This window comes from Macaca thibetana, chromosome 15, assembly GCF_024542745.1.
Source record: "Macaca thibetana thibetana isolate TM-01 chromosome 15, ASM2454274v1, whole genome shotgun sequence".
NCBI classification, from domain to species: domain Eukaryota; kingdom Metazoa; phylum Chordata; class Mammalia; order Primates; family Cercopithecidae; genus Macaca; species Macaca thibetana.
Genome location: NC_065592.1, coordinates 5,390,223 through 5,404,504, shown reverse-complemented (window position 1 = coordinate 5,404,504; position 14,282 = coordinate 5,390,223). Strand labels below are relative to the sequence as shown.

At 46.2% G+C, this 14,282-nt stretch overlaps 3 protein-coding genes across 23 annotated transcripts in view; 1 reads left to right on the top strand and 2 right to left on the bottom strand.

Moving 5' to 3' along the window:
- The window catches only part of TSC1 (TSC complex subunit 1), a 55,198-nt gene extending 45,005 nt beyond the window's left edge, over window positions 1–10,193 (bottom strand). For 7 of the 21 annotated variants that reach the window (XM_050759759.1, XM_050759772.1, XM_050759767.1 and 4 more), the window contains exon 1: window positions 9,349–9,444. The gene's annotated coding sequence lies outside the window, so the exon portion shown is untranslated. Of the gene's footprint in view, window positions 1–7,130; window positions 8,955–9,348; window positions 9,571–9,995 lie in introns of those variants that run through there. The other 14 variants (XM_050759760.1, XM_050759769.1, XM_050759777.1 and 11 more) reach the window with 8 other exon arrangements.
- AK8 (adenylate kinase 8) overlaps window positions 1–14,282 on the bottom strand; it is a 346,351-nt gene that overhangs the window by 217,271 nt on the left and 114,798 nt on the right. The window lies entirely within an intron of this gene.
- The window catches only part of GTF3C5 (general transcription factor IIIC subunit 5), an 870,547-nt gene that overhangs the window by 744,882 nt on the left and 111,383 nt on the right, over window positions 1–14,282 (top strand). The gene's annotated exons all lie outside the window — the stretch shown is intronic.

Genomic DNA, 14,282 nt, shown 5'->3' with positions numbered 1-14,282 from the left:
TTTCCACTGGAATGAACACTCATAATCACTGGAAGCACGTGCCTCTCCCCGTCTACATTTCTGAACAGCTGGTTGCTGGAAAATTCTTTATATTGTGCTGAACTTGTAATCTCTGTCTTTTGTTAATGTCTGTTAGAGGTATAAATGAATGGGCAGGATAGGCCCTAGAATTAGAGAGTTCCGGGTTAAAATCCAAGCTCTGCAACTTATTAGTGTGTAACATTTGGCTATTTATCTTAAGTCTCCAAGGTCTAACTGTAAATTACCTTGTCTGTAAAGTTAGAATAATGATGGCATCAAGCTCATAAGGCTTGTGGGGATTACATGAGATTATGCATCCTATTGCCCTTGGCACAATGTGGGGCACACCGAAGTTACCAGAGGAGCCATGTGAGGCAGGTCCAGGACAGTGAGGGGCACAAAGCACTGAGTGGGCCAGCAGGCCCTCACTGCCTGCCACAGTTCCCACAGTCCTCACCCCTCCGCAACCCTCCCCACCACCTTGCCTCACTGACCTTTCAGTTCCTTGGTCAAGCCACATGCTCCCCATTCCTGAGCCTAAGAGACTCTACCTTTGGCTCCTCCTAAACTCACTCTTCATCCTTAAAATCTCAGCTTAAATGCTCACTTCCTCGGAGAAGCCCCCCTAGGCTCCACTTCCCTCCCACTCCCACCTTCCAGACTAGGTCAGGTCCCCTGTTATGCTCTTGCAGCCTATATTTCTTGTGTCACTTACCACAACCCAATTAAATAAGCTCGATTAATTACTGAACATGTCTCCTTCACTAGAAGTTATATCCAGGGAGAGACTGCAGCTTACTCAGTACTGTATTTCAAGCAGCTACCATGGTATCTGGCACTTTTTGATTGAATGACTAGGAGTTAAAATCTTTCTTTCTTTTCTTTTTTTTTTCTTTTCTTTCTTTCTCTCTTTCTTTTTTACAGACAGGGTCTAACTCTTAGACTAGAGTACAGTGGAGCCATCATAGTTCACTGCAACCTCAAACTCCTAGGCTCAAGTGATCCTCCCACCTCAGTCTCCCGAGTAGCTAGGAATACAGGCGCACACCACCATGCCCGACTAATTTTTTTTTTTTTAAAGATGGGGTCTCACTCTGCTGCCCAGGCTATTCCCAAACTCCTAGCCTCAAGCAATCCTCCCATCAAGGCCTCCTAAAGTGCTAGTATTACTGATGTGAGCCACTACACCTGGCCAGTATTTCTTAAATAAATGTCCAAAGCCTAATTCTGCCTTCAGGCAACATGACTTAAATTTAATCCTTCTACAAGAGACATAAAATATTTGTGAACAGCTACCATTTTTCTATTTTCTTCCCCCTTTTACCCCACTTTGTCCAAATTAACTTGTATTAAATATCAATGCTAAATGAGTATATATCAATACATTCTAGTTTGCTTTTAAAATATGGGTCCTTCAAACTATATTTAGGTACAATCTGATCACTAGATTGTAAACTCCATGAGGACAGGAACCATCTGGGACACCTAGGGTCTATCCTGGCACCTGGCACACAAGAGGCAAATACACCCTGCTCAGATCAGGTAAGATGTAATCAGCTTCTTTGGCAGCCATTCCAGAGTTGAATAGAGTGTGAAAGCTGAGCTTCATATACTACGGACACCCAATTACCCTAAACACGGAAAAAACTTGAACCAACTTCTTAAATGTACAACCATGGCCAAAGTCAAACTAGTGGACTGAGGAACTCTCTAACAATTAAAATCACTGTTCCAGATGACAGGGTAATTCTATTTCCACGTGGAACACATTCCAGACATTAAACTCCACTGGTCTCTTCAGTGGCACCTGCAAGCCTGTGAACAGTGCTGCAGGCAGGCTGGTCCTCCAGAAAAGAGGGATCATACCATTCTGACAGGGAGTGCTTGCCTGGTCGCACTCAGTGCAAGTCACAGGGCTTGAATTAAAGTGCAGGAGCCCAGGCCAGGCACGGTGGCTCACGCCTGTAATCCCAGCACTTTGGGAGGCCAAGGTGGGCAGATCATCTGAGGTTGGGAGTTTGAGACCAGCCTAACCAACATGGAGAAACCCCGTCTCTACTGAAAATACAAAACTAGCCAGGCATGGTGGCGCATGCCTGTAATCCCAGCTACTCGGGAGGCTGAGGCAGGAGAATCGCTGGAACGCAGGAGGCGGAGGTTGCAGTGAGCAGAGATCATGCCATTGCACTCCAGCCTGGGCAACAAGAGCAAAACTCCATCTCAAAATAAATAGATAAATAAATAAGTAAAGTGCAGGAGCCTCTAATCTTAAAATCAGAATCTTAAAATAAGCAGTTAGTCCAGTGAGTCATATAGACTTCCTCTTGCAACTAATCCGTGTTGGACATTTCACCTGAGAAGAACTATCTAAGGCAAGGGTAAAATTAGGATCTACACCAGATGAGATCCTGTAGACTGCCCAGCCACAACCCCTGTCCTCCATCAAGGCTCTACTCTAGGAAAGTAGTGCACACCACCAAAAGGTGGTGGTGGTTGGTTTTTTTGTTTTGTTTTTTGAGACAGAGCCCCACTCTGTCACCCAGGCTGGAGTGCAGTGGCCTGACTGTGGCTCACGGTTCACTGCGACCTTCGCCTCCCAGGCTCCAGCAATCATCGCACCTCAACCTCCCAAGTAGCTGGGAATACAGGCACACACCACCATGCCCGGCTAATTTTTGTATTTTTTGTAGAGACAGGGTCTCCCCATGTTGCCCAGGCTGGTCTAGAACTCCTGGACTCAAGTGATCCATCCACCTCAGCCTCCCACAGTGCTGGGAGTACAGGCGTGAGCCACCGCCCCTACCTAGCAGAATGTTTCTGTCCAATGCTCAATGTTAAGACTTTTAAATTCTTTATCACTGCACTAAAAATGATAATGGTACTAAATTGGTAGCAATTTTATGTTGGTATGTCAAAGGCTACCTACTATTCTACTCTTATTTATATTTTTAAGTGTTTATTGACTTACTCATTTGTATTTCAATCCTGCCCTACGGGGGGTGCTACCAGGCACCATCACTCTGGTCAGTAAAGTGAGATGTGATTTGTGAACCTCCTGAAGGGAAGGGAGGAGTGCAGATGGAAACACCTGGCAGAGCAGAACACCAGTATCAATCTATGTCCTTATCTTCGAAAGCCAAATCTAAAAAGAAACCTGACTCCAGATCTAGAATTTTTTCCCTTTCATATTGGACCCAAAAGTTGTGTTCTCACTTATGTTCATCATTATAACTTCACTTCTATAAGCAATCTTTTTGAATAAAACATAGGTTTGCGGAAGAAGATAAGGGCTCTGAGTTTTAAGTATTTTGAGATGAAACAGAAGGCACATAGGTCAATCTGTTTTCACCATTCATCTTAACTAATATCATTCTTTAGGTGTTTACAGACAGATGGCTTATATGCCTAGGATTACACATGAACTCCAGCCTAACAGCCATGGAGAGCTGTCAATTAGCAGGACCCGTATGCCATTTTTTTCACATATCTCTGCCCTAGCCAAGATGCATTATGAGCTGTGAGAGCCAAGAGGTATATATACCTTTTGAAAATACTAGTGGCAGACACCTAAGATGTCTTTAGAAAGGGTTTATCTAACTTTTCAAAAACAAGTGCTGTGATATGTGGCCTAGACACTACCCCTCCACGACTCCTCAGGATTGTAGGTAACGTCAAATAGGTGACTGCAGATCAATTGGCCTAAGATAATTTTGTACACATTTGTCTATGATGTAAAAATGCACTACATGTGTAAATGAAGGTGGATGTCTCTTCACTATAACTTGTTTTCTATATCCAATTTTTTATCCATAAAAATTCAAGGACAATTCAGACACAGGTCCAGGCACGGACGGACTATTTTATTATCAGGTACAGTTAGATAGAGCAGAAACGTTACACTGGTAGGTTAATGCTCTGCTCTGGCTCAGGAATTCTCAGGTGACTTCTTAGGGTAATATTCTATCAAGTGAACCAAGGTGCCTTCAGCACAAATGCATCTAAAAAGGGTAAGATACTTGCTCCCATTCTCTCTTCCTATCAGTGCCTAGAAGGAAGGAGAAAAGGGTAGGAAATAACTACTTACTATGTGAGAGTAAAACAGCTGATGGTAAAACCTGCCAACACGTGTAGTCATGTGTGATTTAAAAGGTCTCAGCAGTGGGAGTCCCTCTCAAGGACAAACTGGGGTAGGAGAGCTCCAACTTGCCAGATTCTCCATTCAGAATTTCTGCCATTAGGGGCCTTGATAGATGGTTTGCTAAAGCTTACATCCTATCGCAAAGGTGAAGAATCTTCTAGTAACTTGCGTATCAGGCCAGAGCTTGATTGTGCTAAGGCATATCTCAATAATGCTTATGTTTTGACTTTCTATTAACAGGAACAACACTATTTACTAAGAAAATACAGGCTGAACAGATACCATGTATATTTCAAAAAGACACTACCCAGAGCTTCTCCTAAAAGAAATATAAAGCAAACTGTGAGATATCTTTAGGTTTCAGGTTTACAGGACCGAAATAGAAGTATTCTAGGGAAAAAGGGTGTAGTTTGATAGTCTAGGGCAGTGGTTCTCAAAATGTGGTCCTGGCACCACTAGCAGGAGCATCACCTGGGTATTTGTTAGAAATGTAAATTCTCAGGCCTTTCCCCAGATCTCTGAATTAGATACTTTGGGGGTGGGGTCTTCTAGGTAATTCTGATGTCCACTAAAGGTTCAGAACCACTGGTCTAGGAAGAAGGATGAAGGTAAAAAACATTCATTCATTAATATACCTCCGTTGAGGTTCAAAAGGAAAAAAATATATATCGTGCATAAACCTTGGGAAGAAGGCTCAATGGAACTCTCCCAGGTGCTAAAGGTACCAGCACAGACCGAACGCCAAGCCTGACAAGCACTTAGCAGATTACATACCTGGGTATACTACAGAAGTTTAACAAAATAATTTATAACCCAGACGGTACATAAGGCCACCTTCTGACTTGGGCCTTTCCTGCCTACTAGTTAAAAAACAAAAAAATTGTTTTTATTAAAGCCTAAGTCCATTTTTAGAGCAGTAATCTATCTAAAATGATCAGCTGGGTTTCAAGCTGGGTCCATAAAGTCCCTGAAGCCATATCCAAAATTCCATGTCTGTATGAATTTTTTTGGTGATGATGGGACATGAAGGGTAAAAGAGAAATTTGGTCCATAGCTTCCCACAGATTTTCAGAGGGGAACTGAATCCACACACCTTCCCACCACCACCAAAGTTAAGAACTACTGACCTGACCTGTGAGTTAATTTATGAGGTCAGCAGATGAAGCAGTTTATCACAGAGGAAGACTAAATGTTTGGGCTGTGGCGTCAACCAAAAAGGTTCATATTCCAGCTCAGCCACCGAATAAGTAACTTTAGGCAACTTACTCTAAGCCTGTTTCGTCCTCCCATGCTGCCTCTTAAGGCTGTAAGAAGTTAATGGGGAATCAGACATGTAAAATACCACAGTGTTTGGCACATGAGTACTCAAAAAATGTAAACTTTATTGTAACAATATTACTACTTAACAAAAATGTATTGCTGGGTACATAATGCTTAGCAGTCTATCCATTTAACAAGTGCTATTTGAAACACTGATAAAACCATTGTGTAACTTAAAATGGATACAGTTCAAGTTTGTTACTATGCTCTGTGAACTACTCAAAGTAGCAGTCTTAATTATTGCAGACATTAAGGTCACTGCCTCTGCTCTTCCTACAGCTCCCCTCTGTGTCTTCCATCACATCACCAACAGAAGGGCAAAACTGTCCTTTGTCACTCAAACACTTCCCGGCCTCTACTGCCATCATATTTACTTAAGAGAGTGACCTGTGAGTTGTAGGGCAGTAACTACTATGCTTTATCTTGGACTAAAGCACAGTTTTCAAGGCATTTTACTTACTAGGTGTAAATCTGAATTAATTCAACTGTAAAAAGTATTGTTACCTTTTGCTGATTCCCTGTCCATAACAAAAGTTAGCACTGAACAAGAGAAAGGACAAGAAACTGACAAGGTCCTGAGACAGTATATTTTATATACAGCGTGTAAAATTTGAATTTTTATTCTCCCCCATGAAAACAGACATAAGGTTACTAAATTCTAGTAACTACAGGCTTAAAAAGTAAACCAGAGAAAGAATAATCTCAAATTGTTGACAGTTTACCTCTTTCAGATGAACTTAAATGGAGAATGAGTATTTCATGCCATCCAAATTATATTAGTTACCAATTCATGATCTGAGGTTAAAAAAAACAAACTCAGTGTTTGAGTGTATGCTACATAGACACACTTCAAGCAAACAGCCACAGATTTTAATGCTACTAAGTACACTTTCTTTCTGCCTTCGGCTACCTAAATGACAAAACCAATGCAAAGACTAACCTTTCAGAGATTTATAGCATGGGAAACTTATAGGGAATTACCTTTTTAAAAAGTATTATGATGTAAAGGAAAGGATAAATGCTAAACAGATCTTCACCCAACAGGGTAGGCGCAAAGTCACCAATTTGCTTGCTTATTACAGAACCATTAACACGTTGCCTCAATCGATTTAGTCAAAATGTTTAAATGACACCCCAAAGGACTTTAAATCACAGAAATGTAGGCCTAGAAATACTCATTAATTTACATTCCAACTTTTACTTCACCGATGAAGACACTGAGGCTCAGAGAACTTAAGTGACTCACTGAAGGTCAAAAGCTATCTGACTCTTTAGGAGAGCCTGAAATGGTTGAGATATTGCTGTATGTGGCTCATCGGCATTCAAGAATATCCAATTAATTCCAGGAAAAGCTAATTTTAGTTCACTATGGGCCTGGAACCCAGAAATAAACATAGCTGTAGCCTAACAAACTTCAAATGAAGACAGAGCTATAAGATCAAGTCGGCTCTAATTCAGAGCCCAAAATTCACCCAATACTACATACATAAGAGGCCAGAAGCTATTTTAAGAAATATCTCTGCGATAAATAATAAATGAAAATAGCCAGATTGATACTTGAAGCCAGTGGTCCTCAACCTCTGGTGCACATCGGAATCAGTCTTCTTCCAAAATACATACACAAGGTGTCCGAATATGTAGGTCTACCTACTATAGTGCCAAATATCTGTACATCGAGGTTCTCATGAGCACTATGGTGTCAGATCTCTTGTTTCCAGCAAGTTCATTATTCTGCAAACATTACATACAGAGGTATATATTAGATTTGCCCTAGTAAGACTGTTAAGTTTCATCTCACGAGTGAAACCAGGCATGCACAAAAGGCATCATATTACACCACAACAGTAGCAGTATCAGTTTTTACTCTTAATCCAGTGAGGAAGAGGACAACTGAGTCACAGGACTTGAAGCACTCTAATTTTACGAAACAAAAAGGCCGGTAGCCACCTGCTTTCTAACCAGGAATTCAGGAACATCCCAAGCGTTTATGACACCAGGAAATGTATGAAGCAGAGAAAGTTTACATCATCTGCCCTTCTAGGCACGTGATGTAAGAGTGTTTTGGATAAGATATTAACTTTAGTAAGAGGATATTTTCTGTTTACATCTTCTATAAATACCCCTTAAGTTTACACCAGGTGGTTAGAGGAAGATTCTGCAGCTCCCCAGGGCAATAGCAAAGAATGTTTCAGTGTTTCTGAGGAGCCTCATTTGCCTGATGCATGACTGTTAAAGGTACATTTCCCTACACGACCCTAAATCAGTTTTCACATTTGCATATTCCAGGTTTACTCAGGAATGCTCAACTTAAGAATCACAGGTGGTTGCTTGGTAAATCAAAGGCTCCCCAAAGATTAGGTTTTATAATGCTTCCCAAAATTTACAGCTCCACTTTGCCAGGCTGTTTGAATTCAGATGACTCCAAGTTGATCCCAAAATTATAAATCAAAGTATCTCAGAAGAGTATTATTCCATTTTAGCACTTTTATAGCTTACTCTATGCAACGTGAAGTGTTATTTCTATGCTTTCTATTTAAAAAAAAAAAAAAGAAAAGCCAGCAAGGATTTTAGCAGGACTTCTTTCTGCAGTAAACTCATCAGTTTTATTAAAATATCAAGTACTTTTTAGCCTAATTTAGACTAACAAATTTACATGCACAACACTGCCATCCCAAACAAAAGCTAAGGCGGATAAGCCAAGTGCATCCCCCCACTTTAACATTAAACAGAACACAGGTGCATAAACCGTGGCTAAATGATAAATTTTAACACGTACAGGTCAGCTTTGATCCAATAACAGATAAATTTAAGAGTCATATCTTTGGAGTCAGTCAGATTCCAGCAGTTTCAGTCCTGGCTCAGATACAATCGGGGTGTGATCTTACGCAAAGTACCCTGCTCTCTCCGGGCCTCAGTTTCTTCATTTGAGAAGACTGGAGGTGTTAATAGTGGCTGCCTCTTCTCTTTGTCGTGAGGACCAAAGGAGATAATGACTGCTAGGCACCTCCACAGTGCCTGGCACACAGAGAGCAAGCACTCCATTAACGTTAGCTGTTGTTCTTAGTTAGGAGGACCGCGTCCCCTCCCAAGTCCCCACCACAAATCCAAAACACACAAAGCAAAACTCTTTAACAGGAAACACAAAGAAAGACCTTTAATTCTACAAGGTCCCTCCGAATGCAGGCTCTTCATCCTCCAGTTCCTCAAATGAATGAATGAACGCCTAGGAGTGGCTCTGCAAATAGCTGTCTCTTAGGAATCACCTTTGCCGACTTTAAGGTAACTGTCTTTCACCATCAATTAAACACCCACAAGTACACCCAGAACGAGGCACAACAGTCATGCAAATTTCAGCGGAGACACCGAGTCCGGGCGAGTCCTTGATCCCCACAGGCAACCTCCATTCATTCTCCACGCCCCTCTACCCCGACCCCTCTCTTTAAGTTCTAGGACCAGCCCTACACTCGCGACCCTTCCCCTCCCGCCAAGGGTCTCTACGGTGCCCTCCGCACCTAGCGTGAACCTGTCACCCCACCAAGTGAGGGGCTGACGAAGGGGCCCACCTCACCCCTGCCCGAGGGACCGAGGCCCGGGGTGCAGCCGTCCCCTCGGGCGCCAAGGAGGGGCGAAGTGCCCGGTCCGGCTCGTCTCTCCTCCCCACAGACCCGCCAGTCCCGGCCGGGCCCGCCGGAGATAGCGCGTAATAAGAGGGAGGGGAGAGCTCTCCGACCCCCCCCTTCCCCGGGATCCCTACCAAGCAAGTGAGCCTCTTGCTCCAGCCCCTCCGAGCCTCCCCGACTGGAGGCATGGTGCCGAGGCTGCCCCAGGAAGCCCCCATAAAAAGGAGGGGGAGACACCCCCATACTCACCCACCGTCTCCTCCCCCTCAGCTGTTTACCTCACAGTCCCTCCAGCCTACAGGGCGCCGCCATCTTGGACGTACAGCACCTCCCCCGTCGTGAAAGGGCCAAGGCCGTCGGCGGCCTCCGCCACGAAAAAGAGTCCCCCTCCAGCGCTCCCCTCCTTCTCGAAAGGAAGGACAGACGGCCGCGCTCGGCAACCTCGCCGGAAGGAAGAGGCTCTCCCACTCATAACTCACAATGCGGGTTGGACGAGAAAAAAAAAGCAAGGAGGGTTTTAATGGAAGGGGGCGGGGCCAGGCGGAAGGATCCCGAAAGGAGGCTGCTAAGAGATCTTGTGACTCCGCGAAGGAGGCAAAAAGAAGGGCCGGCGCGGCGGGAGGAGCCAAGCGAGAGCCCAAGGGGCGGGGCGGGTGGTCACGTGACTGGCGGGCGGAGGGACACGGCGGAGAGGCGTAAACAAGCTGGAGGAGGCTGGGTGTGGTTCGAGCGCCCTCCCCTTTGCACCCCCCGAGTCGTTTCTGCCCTTCGCTTGCCTGGCGACCCCCGAGGGTCTCTCTGTGGGCGGCCACAGAGCAGCGATCCTGTTTCCCAAGGAGCCGCTGGGGCCCGCGTGGGTGAAGGGCCTACTTGGGAGCCTTGGAGTTGCGGCTCACCTAGGAAGGGGCGGAAAGCTGGGGGCCAGGGCAGCCCTCCTTCCTGGGCTGAACATTTGCAGAAACCCGCCTCCGGGGTTGCGGGGGACAGCCCTGGCGTCTGCCTTCAGGTAGCTCACACTTCACACCTAGTCATGACTTCTAGGGAAAACCAGCCCTAGTAGGAGGCAGCTTGAAAATCAGAAGGCCTTATTGCGTTTCCTGCTGAAACAAGGCTTTAGGTCCTCCAAGCCTCAGTTTCTTCCTCTGTGAAATGGGCATAATGACATCTGTGACGTGAAGAATCAAGGAGATGAAGTATGGACAGCGTTTAGCCCAGAGCCCTGCGCCTAGTAAATGCTCACTCACTAGGTAGGTGGCCGTTATTGCGAGCCTGAGTATGATGGGCTCCATCCAGCACGAACACAAAAGCTCTGGGAGAGGAGGCAGAGCGAGATGAAGTCGAACTGCGGGATATGAAAGGCATTTTGAAGGAGTAGGCATCAGGCTGGGTTTTAAAGGAAAGGTAGGTTTTATGAAATATTAGGTTGGTGCAAAAGTCATCACGGTTTTTGCCATTAAAACCGCGATGATTTTTGCACCCACCTAATAGAACCAGGCGAGGCGGCTGGGGAGAGGCTATTCCAGGCAGAGGGAACCAAAGGAGCAAGAGCCTAGGGACGAAAAGGTGCTGGGTGGGTTATGGGAATAACAGGTTTTGTCATGGGAACCAATTGGGTCACAGTGCGGGGCAACCATAGTTAAGGGGGGCCAGATGTGTCAGTAGCCAGCACCGTGGCTGTTGTCAGAATTCGGAGCAGGCCCTGGATGGTACTGGGTAGGGCCGCCGCTGGTCAGTATAGGGCCTTGGTGAGACTTAGAAAAATGGCACCCCTGGGCTGTGTTTTGGCCCCTGTCCACCAGCCCCAAACCCTCCTGCGCCCTTGAGCAGTGGACAACCTTTATAAACATAGGTCTAGAGCCATGAAGGCTTAGGAGGGAGGTGGAAATTGAGCTGTTTCCTCTGTTCTAACACAATCGCTGGGGGGAAGCTAAGAGTTCTAGATTCAAATAGACCAGAGTTTGAATGTAGGTTTCATCATACTAACTGGATGAGCCTTAGTCTCCTTACCTGCAACATAGGGCTAATAACAATGGTAGCTCATGGGGATTTGGGGTGAATTCAGTGAGACATTAAGCTCTAAGTGGCACAGAGCCTACTCCAGTTAATGTTATTTTTGATAACTGTTACGTGCCAGCTGTCAGCGTTCATCACTTCCAGAAACGGATCCACCAAACACTAAATTCTTCTGTGTCACCACCCGAGCATAGTCTGCATGGGGTCCAGAGATGGAATGGTCGAGGGAAATGGGGAAGGATCTGGGTTCTCTCAGTTCCACGAATCTGCAGACTACTTCACAGAAACAAACTCGTCCCTTTGCATTCACTCCAGGGCAGGGATTCACATGTCTTCAGAGATTTCTGAGACCACCAGTGATGAGAGACCTAAGGAGGAGGACAGGGGGAGCAGCGCTGCTCTGGAGCTCTGACCCAGGAAGTCCCCCAGACCCTGACCTTCCTTGGTTCCATGACCTCATCCTGCAGGAATGCGTTCTGCCATGGAGGAGAGCAGCCATACGCAGAGCTCATCAACTGCTCGCTCTGCAGGGGGCCATAACCACATTGTCACTGTTTCTACACTGTCTGGAAGAAGAATGGTCATTGTTATCTCATTATGGACCACCAGTGGCTTGCGAGAAGAGGCCGAAGATGACAGGCAAAGACAGCTCTACCACCATCTCCCGCCACTTACCAGGCTGGGCCACCAAGATGCTTTCTGCTTCTCTGGGGTTGATTTTTGTCGTTTGCTTAACAGACACTATTCAGACCACTACCTTCCACACAGCACCCTGGAGCCTCCCTGTGACGGGGCTTCCTGGCTGGCCTGTCTGAGCAGGAAAGGGCTGAGCCCTGCGTAGGCAGGCATGCTGACGGGATGCACATGGTGGGGGACATCTGCTGCATTTGGCTGTGTGACATCTCCCCCTGCCCTTCTGAATAGGTGAACCGCCCTTCCTCGATTCTTTCAGTGCTGATGGTCCTCACAGTCACAGTACCAGCCCCAGGCCACAGCAGGTGGACCAGGCCCGGCCAATCTGAGATGCCCATCATGGAGGTTGTTAAAAGAAAACTTAAGTTCAATGAGATGAAATTTAATTGAGCAAAGAAAAAAGAGAGAAAGAATTCACGAATGAGGCAGCCTCCAGAATCACAGCAGATTCAGAGAGACTCTAGGGGTCAGAACAAATTTATAGACAAAGTACAGTGGCCTGGCGCAGTAGCTCACTTCTATAATCCCAGCACTTTGGGAGGCCAAGGCAGGTAGATGGCTTGAGGTCAGGAGTTCAAGACCAGCCCGGCCAACATGGTGAAACTCTGTCTCTACTAAAAATACAAAAATTAGCCGGGCATGGTGGCAGGCACCTACAATCCAAGATACTTAGGAGGCTGAGGCAGGAGAATCACTTGAACCTGGGAAGTAGAGGTTGTAGCGAGCTGAGATTGTGCCACTGCACTCCACCCTGGGCAACAAAGTGAGACTTGGTCTCCAAAAAACAAACAACAACAAAAAAAACAAAACTAAAGTGACGTACAGGAGTCGGAAGCGAGGTACAGAAACAGTGAGATTGGTTGCAGCTCGGCGTTTACCTTATTTGAACAATTTGAACACTCAGCAGTCTATGAGTGGTTGAAGCATGGCTGCTGGGATTGGCCAATACTCAGCTATTGTTACAGGTGCATACTACTAAGTTAAGTTTTCAATTTTGCGTGCCTGTTAAGCGGGGTTACCTTTCGTCCACAAGGACTCAAATATATAAGTACGGAGTCCTTCTCAGGCCATATTTCGTTTGCTTTAACAAGCAGACATGGTTGGTCTAGAGTGGACCTGTGACTTGAGCTGGACTAGAGTGCTCCTCTGGGTCTTTAGAGATGGGTGTTTTTTTTTTTTAAAAAAAGCAATTTTTGTCTTTCCTTTGGGGTCACTAAACTGCGATGAGGAAGCTGTGGCCTCTCCCTTCCCCTGTGCTACAGCAAGGTGTGTGACAAGTCGAGTTAAAGAGTGAAGGAGACGGAAACAGAGATGGAAAGAGAAATTCATACCGCTATCTTCTGCATTTCCAGAGTCCCTGAAACCAGCTTTGCCCTGGCCTTCCAAGTTCCGTGAAGTAATAACTATTTTGGCCAATGCTAGTTTCATTGGATTTCTGTCCCTCATAAACAAAAGGCCTTCTGAATGTTGCGGGATTCAGAGGCCTTTAGAAGGACACCACCAATCAAAAATATTTCCCACTCTGTGCCCGAAGTTCATCCACTTGAATTGCTTTTTGGCTTTAGCTTTCAGCTGTCTGTGCGGCAGCCTCCTGGCCAGGTGCCCTGCCATTAGTGGGCATCCCCTACAGGATGGGGTCTGAGCTTCTGCTGGTAGTCCCCAAGGCCCTCTGCAGCCCTGGCCTCTCTAGCGCATCAGTTTCCCCTTGCTGTCTAGCACCGTGTCCTCCAGTACCAAGGAACGCCCAGAGGCTTCACACCGCCCTTCGTTGGCTCAGGCCGTCTCCTCTCCTTCCACACCAGATGGCGTCTGCAGCCTGTGCTGGTCATTCTCCATTTGCCCTTCTCTGTCTGGACTCCCCTCTAAGCCACACCTGCTAAGCATGTCCTCTCCCTCCTCTTGGATTTCACCAAAGTGCGGCAGGGTCAGGTGAGCAAGGAAGAGCCTTCCCACCTGGCCTGGCCTGGCCGTGATGCACAGCTCCTGCTGCGTGGCCTGTCTCACCCGTGCTGTTAGTAATGGTTCCCCTCACTCACTCTTCACACTCAGAGGTGATCACAGATCCCCACAGCTCACTAGTCCTTAGGTGCTTCAGCACCTGTTTTTTTCTCTGAAGCTGCTCACACCTGTCTTTTTAATTATCCCTTGGAGGGTGCTACTGTTTCCCGCCAGGATCCCAACTGCTACAACCCCTTAGAGAATCTGCCTTCAGCCCGGGCTACTCACTGTGAATCAAGCCAAACCCACCCACACACACACACACACACACACACACACACACACCCTGATTGGACCTGGATCAGGGCTGAAAACCTTCCTCACACTGAACCAGCCAGATTCTCCTTCTTGAGAATTTGAACTGAGAGACCCCAAGACTGAGATACATTGTGTTGGTGGAGGATTGCAACTTTACAAGGCTGCAGGGGGATCATTCAAACTGCTGTACTCCAGGAGAGGCAGATCACTTAGAAAACACC